The sequence below is a fragment of the Petaurus breviceps genome, unplaced genomic scaffold (assembly GCF_028583685.1).
Source record: "Petaurus breviceps papuanus isolate PSGF00001 unplaced genomic scaffold, PetGlider_PUasm1.0 90743, whole genome shotgun sequence".
Lineage (NCBI taxonomy): Eukaryota > Metazoa > Chordata > Mammalia > Diprotodontia > Petauridae > Petaurus > Petaurus breviceps.
In genome coordinates, this window is record NW_027187332.1 from 3,160,685 (window position 1) to 3,175,730 (window position 15,046).

The following is a 15,046-nucleotide window of genomic DNA, read 5'->3' on the forward strand; positions in this document are numbered from 1 at the left end:
TTTAAATGAAACAAATTAAATTGAATTTATCTCTGACAGTGCTGGAAAGACTAGAACTACTTTTGTGTGAGCCTGTCTATGCTCAGTATTTTAGAAAGATCATTTGGAACAGAGTTTCCAAGTTAACAACCACAACCACACTAGGTGTCTGATGTTGATCATTAGCTCATTTTTTATAAGTAGGACTAGCAACCATAAAAAACAGCATGTAAATATATCTGAAAGATTCTAATCACATCATTTAAGAGTCCTGGGACCCTGCAAATACCCTGAAAGAAATTCATTAAGATTCACTAGAATGACTTGACCATCCACACAAGAAAAATGAAATAGTTAATTCATATTGCCATAGCATGCATTTGGTTGGATATATATATATATATATATATATATAGAGAGAGAGAGAGAGAGAGAGACAGTCCTTTAATATGTGTGTGTATTTATCTGTGCATGCGTGTGTATATGCATACATATATGTGCACATTTATGTGGATATACATCTTGAGAACAGATGGAACATGAGTTGAGATATATGAGTTATAAAAGAGGAGAAGATGGAATGATCCTACTACAAACTCAGAGATGACAAATTAGCCAGTCAGAGTCCCCTACTGTTACGATCCAATGCCTGGAGAAAATAAGGAAAGACTCTGCCTCACTAGTAGGATTCCCCCAGAGATGGAAAAGGAGTTTCACAAGATGGGAAGGCACATAAAGATTGTGATCTGCACTGTTGGAGAAAACTTCCAAAAATCACATTGTTATTTCAGCCATTTCCTGCTCTAGCAGATTCATTTGGTATTTGAATATACTAATATATGCCCCTCTTGTTTCCTAAAGTAGAATGTAAATTTTTGGCTTCATATCATCAGGGCAATGCCTAGAACAGAACAAGTGCAAAATAAATGCTTGGTGAATGGCTATTTGTCATCTCTGACTTTGTAGTAGGATCATTCCATCTTCTCCTTCTTTCATACATTTATTTGATAACATCTTTTACTTTTGTTTTTCTTTGAAGTTCCATATATAATGTCTAATTTCTGATACTGTAATGTAATATCAAGCAAAGGCAACTTCCCAGGTTCAAAATACCAGCATAAGTGCTCTCTATTTTATTCAGTGACAAACCAAGAACAGAGAAGATCAAAACATGACATCATTCAAAATACAGCATTTACTAAGTGTGATTAAATAATCTCCAAGTACTACCCCACCCCAGGACCCTCCAATCATTCAATCAATTACAAAGTCCCTGTTCTAAATACTTCTCCACCCCTAGGCTATACCTTAATTAAGTCCACCACAAAGCCCCTCTTCTCAAATGGAGATTAGTTTCCAAACATAAGTAAAATACATTCATTTGTCAATCACAGAGCACAATAAGGTCAAAAGTTCCCCACCCCTGGATCACAATTGAATCTACCCCAGAGTTACATCAAGTTTAAACACAGCACTTAATACCCAAATGGAGGTCTTTTCTTCATCTTGACAAGTGGCAAGTTCTCAGCAATCTTAGTTCCTGGGGAGACAAGGCTTAGCAAGGCCATAAGATACATTGCCAGTCCCTTCACGAATTCATCCTCTGTCTGTAGAACAGTCCTAGAACCCCTGAACACATTAGCAAAGCCCTCTCCCAGGATTTCTGTAAACATACAACAAGAAAATCCTTCTTCAGGGCTTCTGAACCAACAGAAAGGTTCCCAGACCCCTGCAACAACAGCACTGTCCCTCACCAGTGGACAGTATTCACTCTCTGTCTGCAGGACAGTCGCAGGCCTTCTTAGCGAACAGCCAGGTTCCAGGACTTCTTCAACAAAAGGACTGTCTTTCACCAGTGGACAAATCTGGCAAAACAACATCAAAACAGACAGACAAAGTACCAGCAAAATAGCCATGTCTCCTCAGTCCTTGGCAGCTCAGGGGGCAGGTCTCAAAAGTCCAGGGCAATTCAAATCGGCCACCAGCAATTCTCTTAGTCTCTCTCTCCACGAGGTTCTGCTTCCAAAAAAGATCTTCCGCCTCTCTCTTGTCTCTCCAAATCTACATCACCAGCTCCTCCCACTTCAGGACTTTCTTTTCACATCAACAAGCCCATCCCACAGGTGGGATTAACAAACTCTGGGTTTTAATACAATCAATTTGAAAACCAAGCCAATACAGGGGAATCTTTAATTGCCATTACTATCACAGATACTGGTTTGGCTTTCATATTTAAATGTCATTCCTTGGTTTCTGTTTGTTGGTTCCTCTCCATTTACTACTGTGAGATACTTATTTTTATTCTTTCAGAAACTGGTGTGTTTTATGTCTTTCTGCCACATACCACCAGTAGAATATTAGTATTAAACATAAGAATTTTTCTTTCCATGGGAAATTGGGTCCATTAAAGGAGATTTTCAATTTTCTGAATGTATTCCACCCTTTTGTCCTCCTCTTTTATAACTCATATATCTCAACTCATGTTCCATCTGTTCTCTGTCCAAGATGTGTGTTTATGTGTGTGTGTGCATACACCCTAATGCAAGATGTATATCCACATAAATGTGCACATATATGTATTAATTGAATGGTGGCTTGGAGGAGTAATGTTAGGAAAGCTGCTCGGAATGTGTTCTTGTTAGCATTAGCATGCTCGAATGTGTCGCAGTTGTTTTCAAATTGAATAAAGAACAGCTAATGTAAATTTCGTGTAGAGGTTATGGTAGTACATGATGAATCACAAGAATTTCTTCTGGTCCTCATTGTTAATAGAGGGAATCCACCTCAGGTTACAGTCAAAAGTATATATCCATGGAAATTTTATTATACTGGGGTGAACAGAAATATGGTTACTTTCACTCTCAAAAGATTAGCCAAAAAAAAAAAAATGGCTCCATTGGTGAAGCTTCATTCTTCACTAGCAACCCAAAATAATGGAATAATCAACAATTGAGTTCAATCTTGTCAGAGTTTTCTGGTCTCTTTGTTTCCCCTTTGGACCCTAAACAAATCCCTAGAAGTCTTCTAGAATTCCAAGATAATATTTAAGAATTTTCTCAGAAAGAGATGTTGTTTCAGTCATAAATTAATAATATTTTCTGTGAAGATGTCTGCACAGAGAGAAAGAAAATTTGAAATCCTGTCTGTGAAGTCATCAGATTAGAGTAAGTATTATTAAGAATAAGTGTCACTGTAATTCTAAATGGTAGCAACTCCCCAACTCAAGGGTAAAATAACTTTTCTTTTATAGTCTTATAGGCAACTGTAGCTATCATATTGAGCTATTTATAAACCCCAATCAGTACCTAACTGTCTTAATAACTTCATGAAGTATGTATGTGTATGTGTGTGTACATACATATATTCATGCATATACATATCATGCTTTCATATGTAGCATGTATATGTGTGTATACATACACATGTGTATGTGATAGTAATGTAATCTGAAAATCCCCTTGTATTGGCAAGCACTTAGCACCTTGTTTCAAGTGTTTGTATTGTGTGATTGTATCAAATATTGTGATCCAGAACTTGTTAATCCCACAGTGGGAGGAACTTCCTGTTGCAACAGGAAAGGGCAAAACAGGGAGGAGCTAATACTTTATATAAGGAACAGCCCAAGCTGAGAGAGGCCAGAATTTCTCTCAGCAAGCATCTGGAGTTTGGGCTGCTACTGCTGGACTGAAGACTGAACTGAGAATTGAGAAGAACTGAGAAGAGAAATGAGAATTGAGAACTGAGGCAGAATTTCTTGGAGCATGTAGCATGGAGGCTGGAGAAAGTGATTTTGATTTTGAGAACAGAACTTGTGGTGGCAGAGCTTCTTCCAGGAGCCAGCCAAACTCCTGCTGAGGGCTTCCAAGGGCCAGCCAGAGCGGCCAGAGGAAGCATGACTGTTGTGTCGGTACTTTGTCTGTCTGTTTTGGGTCTATGTTGATTTCACAGGCAGAAAGTGGATTGAGATGATAGTGCCAACCATGTGTGTGAATATTGTTATAATTCTGCTAAGCTTGATGTGTGTAGATATTGTTGTGGCTGTGTAGTTTCCTCTTCCCAGGAACAGAAACTGTGAAGGACTTGATGTGGACTGGACACTGTGAGCTTCAATGTGGAGCAGGAACTGCACAGAGAGCTTGACAAGGAACTGGAAGCTGTCTGCCTTTGAACTCAAGTGGCAGTTGGTTTGATTCAGATAGTAGCTAGCACCATGAAAGAGGAACCATGGAAACTGATAACCTGTTTTGAATCAAGAGGAAAAGACATCTCCTTTGGTATTTAATGCTGTCTGATGAAATTGTAACTTACTTGTGACCAAGGGGTGGATGGCCTTTGTACTTTCCACTACCCCTTAAGAAGGTACTAAATAGTGACTGATAAGATTGTAACTTAATGGCACTCCATGGGTGGAGGACTTTGACTTTTTACTTTGTGATTGAATTAAGGACTTTGTGATTGACTAAATGAATGTACTTTGATTAAAACTATGTGAGCACTTTGATGAGAACTATGTGGCCATTTTACTGATAAGTTGTGAAGTTATAACATTCTGAATGCTGTATTTTGATTTCTGTGAATCTTTTCTTCTGCTTTGTTACTAAATATAGAGTTTGCTATACTATGTAATCAGAACCTTAAAAACTATTCATAGCAGCAGTCCTCTGGAAAACTGTTTGTGCTTGGCTTTACAAGATGTATGTGTATATGTTACATATAAAAGTGTATAAATATGTGTGTGTATTGACACATTTTTTTTTCCATTGACTAAATAGGAGTTTTTGTTGAGTGATGTTTAAGTTCTGAGTCTTTTTTTTTTTGCTCAAACTTGCTGAGTCTTTCTTCGGTGATGATAAATACATACTAATTCATACTAATCCTCTCACTTTCTAACCCATTCTACTTTATGACTATTGGCATATTTTATGAAATCTCCAAATAGATCTGCATTTTCATTCTATGGCTATGAAATAGATGATTCTGGTAAGGGTCCATGTAGAATTCAGTCTATGATTTGTTTATTAGCTCAATTTCTATCAATCAATCAACAACGTTTTTATTTCTATTATGCTAGGTACTGGGGATAAAACTTAAATGACAATTATTTAATCAAGTGGAGTTTGCCTACTCAGAAAATTTTTTAAAGTCTTGGTCTGTGGTGGAACTAATTAATGCTTTGCTTTATCTTATTTATAATTTTTGGCTTCTATTCAAATGATTATTTTTTTTTTAATCTTGTCTAGTTTTCACAAGTTCTCCAGAACTTTTTTGTCAAAAAACTTTTTTATTGCAATTTACAGGATTATAGGACTTAGAGCTGGAAACATATAGTACATCTACAACATCTAGTACAAACCTTTCATTCTAGAGTAGGAAGCTGAGACTGAGAAAGTTTAAATGACTTTTCAAATATACAAAAGGATAAGAAATTTAAGTCACCTCCAAATTCAGCTACCTCCAAATTCATTACTATTTCTATAATCCCATGGTAAGAAGTTAAAACTTTGTGTAACTACCAGAATACAGTTTTCTACATGGTCTAAGTTGAAGAAAATCAGAATACAAAAGGCTTCAAAATTACTATTTTTGGGGCAGCTAGGTGGCGCAGTGAGTAAAGTGCCATCTCTGAAGTCAGGAGGACCTGAGTTCAGTTCCAGCCTCAGACACTTAACACCCATACAAACAAACAAACAAACAAACAAAAATAACCTAGCCATGTAACCTTGGGCAAGTTACTTAACCCCAATTGCCCTCCAAAAGGCAAAATTACTATTTTTTTAAGAGTATGTTTGTTAAAATGCAAAAAATCCTGAAAGTACAACATATTACACCAGTAAATCATTTATATCTCAAAATTATTTAGTGGAATCTTTAGCTAGTTGTAATTTTGGAAAACAGAGGACAAATATATGATAACAGGGGAGTTAAGTTTTGATAGCAAAGGGAAGGCAAGAGTTGAGGCATTGGAAACTGTCTAAACAGGGCAAGCTTTTAAAAAGCACCATAATAGGATGAATCATTAGGGCAATGGGTTCTTGATGACACCAAAAAGCAGACTGACAGGTCAATAAGAGGCAGCCTTCTGAAATTTGCTTGAGATGCACACACTACTGACTGAATCTTACTAAAAAAAAAAAAAAACATTTAGATTTAAAAGGTATATTACTTAAAGTATATCACAAAAAGTAGGAATATCATTCCTTATGGATGAAAAACATTAGTCTAAGCAGATATATTCATAACTTTGAATTTTTATATGCATTTATATGTACCCTGAAACTTAAGCATAACTCAACCTTTGATATCCATGACACGTGGACATTCTGTCATGAAAATTCTTTATCAGGAAGTCCCTTAATACTTCATTTAGCAAATACTTTTCAAATAGTGTCTTTGATTGACCTCTCAAATCAAATTCCATTATATGGTGAGTAGTATTATTTTGAATTTCCAATCTGCACGGAATTTAAAAAAAACTAAATAAAAACAAATTACTAAACTGTTATCAAATTCAGGCTTTATCACTACCTAGCTATTAAAAAATGATCAAAATTGTGTTCCTAATAAGAAATATAATTAAATTTAATTTAAGGGTTAATAAAACTTTTCTTGCTTATATGCAGACACCTAAACCTTTCCATTTTGAAATGAAACATTCACTTTTTGATATTCAGCTCTGACCCAACAAAAGCAAATTAGAGACATGCTTTCCCAGAACACAGACATCTGTTCCCACTTTAGTGATGAAGAATCACAATAAATTAAGATTTAAATTACAATTTGTTTCAGGACAGATGATAACAAGCCTGATATTTTCCCTGAAAGGAGAGTAGGTTTGTGTAATCTGTAGGACTTTTTATTGAAAGGAATAAAACCAATCATCCCTAATTCTTTTCACTATAAGAAATTCAACACTTTACTAGTAGAGACTCTTTCAGGTATGTTATCTCATTTGGAGATGTGTAAAATTTTGGAGGGAGTAGGGAAGTGGCTTAAAGGTGAGAAGGAACAAAGGTCAGAAACAGTGAAGTATAGTAATCCTGATTTGTCCCAAACTATCCTCAGGCCATGAGACATATCTGTCAAAATGGTTACAATACCAACTCCTCTTTTTGCAAAGATGAAACAGTAATAGCCACCACAATTAGCATAACAAAACTGAAATGGAAGAGATAAATGGTGATGCAAGGGTTACACTGAAGAATCCAATAATAATACATTTTATAATCCAAAGTTATTTAAACTTAAGTGCATTTCTTATTCAAAATTAAATAAAATTAACAAAATCATCCTGTTAATTTTCTTTTTCTAAACATCAAGGTAGGCAATTCAAACATAAGCACTTTGGGGTTTTATTATTGTGAATTATCTGAGTCTTCATATTCTAATTCTTCTTAATAATAAATTATACCTATTTATTTATGTACTCATTCACTTCATATAGATGGAATGAGCACCTCCTATGTAATAAACATGATGCCTTCATTTTTTTTGGACAATCAAACTAAAATATGTAACCTATGAGTCTCGCTTTTTTCCCTTTTTGTGAAGAAGAATGAAAGGAAGAACTAATAAAGGTTTATTTATTGGGGTTATTTTACACAATGTGATATATGATTTGATATATGTGATATATATTATATCACGTTACATGTAATCACATTATATGTAATGTGATAGTAAAAAATAGAAAGAAATTATGGTTTTAACTCTGACTAGATTCAATCAGGGCACACACACACACACACACACAAACATACACTACCTTTTCAAAGGAATTTGAAAATGCTTGTATGTTGTAAAGATCAAGTGGAAAAGCACAGTCAAATCAGAAACAAGAAAACAACATCTTCCTTTTTCAGATGAGGAAATTGAGGCCCAGAGAATTTAGGTGATTTGTCCAAGACCACACAGGGACTTAGAGACTTAGTAGGCACTCTGTTCATATGACCTAAGCTAGTATGTTTCCCAGTATATAATAATAATCATATAATAATAATCTTATTGTACAGTATCCCCAAAGAATGCCTAAAATAATTATCATAGACTCACATTGTTTTGTTTTGTTTTTATTTTAAAAGAGAGGTAGTATTGCATATTGAATGTCGTCGTACTTGAAGCCAGAAAGACTTAGATTAATATTCTCCTTCAAATTTCTATTCACTGTGTGATCCTGATAAGGTACATTAATATCTTTCAGCTTTTTTTATCCCAATCTACAGAATTGGGATAACAACATCTATAAGTAGTTATTTCATAGAAGTTAAAGTATATAAATCACTTCACAAAACTTAAAGCTAAATAATTGTTTACTTATTATTTACATAGTCTAATGATCATTTTTAAGATCAAGTACTGGTTTAATCTTTAGGGAAAAATAACATCTTTAAATAAATTTAATTTACAAGGTTTTGATAGCAAACTAAAGATAGTTCTATTTGGTATTTTTTAAAGTTGAGTTAATATTATTTAAATATCCCAATATTTTTATCCATATTTCCAAAGCATTTGTATCATGATGTGGATTTTTAAAACCTTAGCTATTGATAATTTGTTGTCATGGTTTCTCCAAGGTTTCCTGTGTTCCTAAGAATTAAAAGACATCCTTGGCAACCTCAATATCTTGGAACATTCAGTTGAAACATGACTATAATCAATGAGAAAAAAAAAGTTGTCAATAAAGTCACTGGTCTGATGAACTCAAGGGTTGGTTCCCATTATGGCAGTCACCAGAATGTGTTTGCAAGGCTGGATTTAGACAAAATGATAAAACAAAGTTGATTTAAGGCACTTAATTTATCTTGCTTTTTCAAACCAACTGAACACCACCAACTTTTAATACTTTTCCCCTTAATAACCATGCAGATAAACACAGGAATATGTTTAATGCTTAAGCAGCCTTAGTGTGAGAGTGCTAGAGCTGCTAGATATACTAGGACTCATTTTTAAAGCTACTAGCTGTGAAATCTGATTGTGCACTATCCTTATGCTTCAATCCTTTCTGACTTCTGACTTTATTTAAAATTCATCACTTTCTACCTGGCTTATACCACAAAGCAGTGACTCATAGCAAAAACAAATGCCAAAAAAAACAAAAACTACTTATTTGTACAAAAAGAAAAAAAAGTTACACATAGAAGTATTTATTATCATTAGAAATAAAATATATGTCCAATGGTAAGCAAATGATGGAAAGAACTATGGTATGTGTGTGTATAATAGTATATAATTATACCATGCCACAGATGGATATGATTTATATGAAGTGATGTAAAGAGAGAAGAATCTAAAGAACAATGAATGGCTGGCTTGATCATGCTAAGACAGTACTAAAAGGCAACAGAACTCAGGTCAAGGACAATGATGTACTAAATATTAAAGTTAAAGCACACACTATTTCTTGATGAACAAAATGTGAAACTACAAAAGCAGAAGGTAAACTTTACAATAAGTCCCTTTAATTTTCTCAAGTGGCCTTATTTCTTTTTCAGGAAATGTATTAAGTAAAAAGGCTTATTGATTATTTGGTAATATTAATCATATGAAAACAAAATGCATCAATAATTAATTTTTTAATATTACCTTGACCTCCTAAGAAACGAGATAAACAAGAAGCACATTTCAGGGGAAAAAAAAAGGAGTCATTGCTACTGTAGTAATGAATTCTCAAGTTACCATTTTTATTTAACTTGAGTTTGGAAGAAATTATGCCTTAATTCAAATGAATGCCTTTAATAAAGAGTTTCAGAGAGTTGCACTTACAGGAGTCAAGGTTGTAGAATAAGTAGTAAACTGCCATAGTTATCCAAATTGACCTACAAACAACCATGAAATACTACCCCCTAAAATATATCCCCTGGAAGAGCAAAAATAGCAAAAAGATAGTGTAAAACAATCTTTTTACCCAAGAAACTTAGAAGATCACCAAGGAAGGTCTCTCTTACTTGGGGAAAAGGGGAATACAGTCTAGGATAGGAAATATCCAAGCAAGCCAACAACAAGCTCCACCTCAGTAAACCAGAGGAGCCCCAGAGCACTGAACCAGGCAAACACCAATACCAGCACCCGACCACATGTCTCAACACAGTACTAGGCAAACATGTAGACTCCATCATGCTTCAGTGTGGACCTGGAGAAATACAGAAACACCCCCAGGTGATGATAATGGGAATTTGAAGATCTTACCTGTCCCTTAATAATACTAAGGGAATTTGGAGATCTTCTCTGCCACCTAATAGGCCAAATGCAACCACATGGAGCCTGTGGAGTGAGGAGTTTTCTGAAAAGTGCAGCAGAGCTCACAGAAAGTTGGGAATCAGAGCAGTTGGAGCTGGACGAAGGAGAGGACACATCCAAGGACACAGCTTGGCATGTGAATGTTTTTTTTGCCCCCTGCTGTGACAGCTAGACTTGTGATTATTTGTGGGAAGGATAAAGGATGGTATGGCTCCCTGTTGTGTTATGGTGTATTAAGTTCTTTGTTTTTACAATTTGACTTTCTGGTGTTGGGACTTGGTTTTCTGGTATTGGAATAAATGTCTTGTTTCTGTCTTCTATATGGAATGTTTGTTATATTTTGCAATTGAGAACTGTGCCAGCATATTCATAGTCACTGTTGGTGCTGTGAATATTGGTTGGTGCTATACTTCACCAGTTTTAGCACATTTCGGACACCAGCATTAGGACCTAGGCTCAGCAACAGGGAAGCTGCCAGACCCCATAAGAGATTTGATGGATTTGAACTATTTACATCCCTACATGGGAAGGTGATACTTTTAATTATTAAAAAATGTGCCACTAATACTATAGCTAGAAGAAATATACATAGACAGAGGGTATAGGAATAAAGTGACTTTGAGGAAATGACAATAAAAAATAATTAAGAGGAATGCACAGGGAGCCGAAGAAATGGAGAGATCAAATGGGATAAATTATTTCACATGAAGAGGCAAGAAACACCTATTCCAGTGGAGGGAAAGAGGGGAGGATGGGCAATGAGCAGCATTGGAACCTTACTCTCATCAGTATTGACTCAAAGTGGGAATAATATACAAAATCAGTTGAATATATAAATCTATCTTACCTGACAGGAAAACAGGAGGGGAGGAGATTAAGTAAAGGATATGGAGGAGAAGCAGGTCTGAAAGAAGAGAGAGTGGATCAGGGGAGGTGGTAGACAGAAGCAAAACACTGGTGAGGAAGGAAAGGGTGAAAGGAGAGGACAAACAGGAGGAAAAATAGGATGGACGGAAATACACAATCTGTCACTGGCTTCGAAATAGACTTGTGGATTGCTTAATAGAACTAAGTACACAAAACACAGTTTAAATGACCATAGTAACAAGTGTTTGATAAACTGAAAGACTCCAGACTTTTGCATAATAATGCAATATTTAACAAAACTGCTGGGAGAACTGGACAATAATAGGTCACAAATTAGCTATAGATCAACACCTCACAAAGTATACCAAGATTAGGTCAAAATAGGTAAGTGATTTATACATTAAGGATGACACCATAAAGAAATTAAAAGAGCGTGGAATAGTCTACCTATAAGATCTATGGAGAAGAAAAGAATTCATGACCAAACAAGAGATAGGGAGCATTACAAAATGTAAAATAGATAATTTTGATTATATTAAATTGAAAAGCTTTTGCATAAACAAAACTAATGTAACCAATGTTAGAAGGGAAGCAGAAAGCTGGGAAATAATCTACATCAATAGTCTCTGATAAAGGCCTCATTTCTCAAAAATATAGAGAACTGAATTGAATTTATAAGAATACAAGCCATTCTTCCAGTTGATGAATGGTCAAAGGATATGAACAGGCAGTTTTCAGAGGAAGAAACCAAAGCTATGTATAGGTAAGTAAAGAAAGACACAATCATTTTTGACCAGAGAAATGTAAATTAAAATAAATCTGAGGTACCACCTCATACCTATCAGGTAGGGTAAGATGACAAAAAAGAAAAACAATAAATGTTGGAGAGAATGTAGGAAAATTGGGACACTATTACACTGTTGGTGGAGTTGTGAATGGATCCAACCATTCTGGAGAGCAGCTTGGGACTATGTCCAAAAAGCAACTAAACTGTACATAACTTTTGATCCAGCAATACAACCCAGGTCTGTATCCCAAAGATATCATTTTAAAAAAGAAAAAGGACCTACATATGCAAAAATATTTATAGTAGCCCTTTTCATGGTAGCAAAATATTGGAAACTGAGGGGATGCTCATCAATTGGAGAATGACTAAACAAGCTGTGGTATATGAATGCAATAGAATGTTACTGTGTGGTAAGAAATAATCAACAGGCAAATTTCAGAAAAAAAACTTTGAAAGACTTGCATGAACTAATGCAAAGAGAAATGAACAGAAGCTGTAATACATTGTACACAGTATCATCAATATTTTGTCATGATTAAGTATGAATGACTCAGTTCTTAGCAACACAATGATCCAAGACATGTACAAATGACTTAGGAAGGAAAATGCTATTCATATCCAGATAAAGAACTGATGGACTGTGAATGCCGATCAAAGCATCCTTTTTCCCCTTTATTATTTTCTTTTTTCCTTTGATCTGTTTCTTCTTTCACAACTGTGACTAATATGGAAATATGTTTTACATGACAGCCCATGTATAACCTAGCAAATTTCCAACCATTTTCAAAAGAGGGAGGATTCTAGAAAGGTGGAAAAAATTGGAGCTCAGAATCTTTTAAAAATGAATGCTAGAAATTGTCTTGACATGTAATTGGGAAAAATAAATAAAATACTATTTAAAATAGGAGTTTTAGGACCCGCCCACAGACCTCAAATTTAATGGCCCCTTCACAGATGTAGTCACTACAGATCTTAAACTTCGAAATCCATCAGACAGAAAAGTATGTTTCAAAGTGAAGACAACAGCACTCCGTCGATACTATGTGAGGCCGAACAGTGGAATTATCGATCCAGGGTCGTCTGTAACTGTTTCAGTAATGCTGCAGCCTTTTGACCATGATCCAAATGAGAAGAGTAAACACAAGTTTATGGTACAGACGATTTTTGCTCCATCAAACATTTCAAATATGGAGGCTGTGTGGAAAGAAGCAAAACCTTATGAACTGATGGATTCCAAATTGAGATGTGTATTTGAAATGCCCAATGAAAATGACAAATTGATTGATATGGAACCTAGCAAAGCTCTTCCACTGAATGCATCTAAACAAGATGGACCCATGCCAAAACCGCATAGTGTTTCACTCAATGATACTGAAACAAGAAAACTAGTGGAAGAGTGTAGAAGACTTCAGGGAGAAATGATGAAATTATTAGAAGAAAATCGACACCTGAGAGATGAAGGTTTAAGGCTCAGAAAAGTAGCACATGCAGATAAGTCTGGATCAAGCTCAGCCATGTCTTTCAGAGAGAATGTCACCAGTCCTCTTCCTTCACTTCTTGTTGTAATTGCAGCCATTTTCATTGGATTCTTTCTGGGGAAATTCATCTTGTAGAGTGAAGCATGCAGAGTGCTCTTTACTTTTTTCTTTCTTGACCAGAAAAATATTTGTTTACCTACCATTTCATTGGTAGTATGGCCCACGGTGACCATTTTTTGTGTACAGCATCATAATAGGTTTTGCCTTTAATGATCTCTCATGGTTAGAAAACACAATAAAAACAAACTGTTCGGCTACTGGACAAATTGTTTATTATCAGATCATCAATAGCAGGTGTCAGTTGCACATTCAGTCCTTTATGAAATTCATAAATAAAGAATTGTTCTTTCTTTGTGGTATTAATAAGATTTCAAGAATTGTTCAGAATCATGTAAATGTTATTTTAATAATCCCTTTAAATTTTATCTGTTGCTGTTACCTCTTGAAATATGATATATTTAGATTGCTAATCCCACTCATTCAGAAATATGCCAAGAGATATTCTGTGGGGAAATGGTGCTTCTTATAGTGTAAATTTTCTCCTTTACCTTTGCTAATATCATGGCAGAATTTTTCTTATCCCTTGTGAGGCAGTTGTTGACTGAGTTTTTCATCCTTACAATCCTGTCCCATGGTATTTAACATAAAAAAATAAAACTGTTAACAGATTCTTGCTGGAAAAAAATAAAATAGGAGTTTTATATTCTTAGGCTGGAAAGATAAAAATTGGAAGTAAAGTGGACATTAATTCTTTGAAATTGCCCCCCTCAAATGAAGTGAAAGGAGAGTGTCTGTCAGGCATAGAGGTTAGATTGGACGAAGACTCAGAGATGGGAGCTGAAATGCCCCATAGAAGGAAATAAAAGAAATATTCTGAACCTCACAAAATGTATGTATATAAATATTATTACACCTATTTCAAAAATGATAAAATGTGGTCCAAACATGTTAGACTCTCAAGAAAAATGTTCTTGGTGATAAATTTTGGCTGATTTTTATTTTGTTTCTTTTTAGAATTGTATTTTTTACATTTACTAAATGCGAAGTAGAACAATTATTTGCAGATTGTTGTTGTTCAGTCATTTCAGTTGTGTCTGACTCTTAGCTAATGAGTACCTGAGAATTTTACCTGAAACTGTTAATCCCTATTATGTCTAATTTTCTTTTCTGTTTAAATATATAATAAATTAAACATGTAAATTTCAAAACTCTTCTGCTTATCTATGATTTTTAATCCTTCCTTCTGTGCATTAAAAAAAGTTTTGAATGATGTTTTGTATTTAGTTATTTCTTTCTTCTTTATTTTCTTCTTTCTTTCTCTTCCATCCTTCTCTTCTTTCTTCTTCCCTTTCTTCTCTACTCCTCTTCTTCCACCCTCTCTTTCTCACCTTTGCTTTTCTCTTTCATATTTTCTTTCATTCTTTCATCCTTTCTTTTCTCCTCTCTCTCACTCTTTCCCTAACTATCTTCTCTCCTTCCTCTCTTCTTTTTCATTTTATCTGCCATAACTATAACCCATCTCTAATCTTTTTCCTCCTTCCACTCATCCTTGTGGGGGAATGAGAATGAAAGTAAAACGTCTATGTCACATATGCAAATATGCATGTGAAAATTCCCATATTGGCTTGTTTTTAAAATATTG

At 34.9% G+C, this 15,046-nt stretch overlaps 1 pseudogene; it reads left to right on the forward strand.

Moving 5' to 3' along the window:
* The first annotated feature begins 10,219 nt into the window (after positions 1 to 10,219).
* Positions 10,220 to 14,094, forward strand: LOC138145699 (vesicle-associated membrane protein-associated protein A pseudogene; annotated as a pseudogene).
* Positions 14,095 to 15,046: the final 952 nt, after the last annotated feature.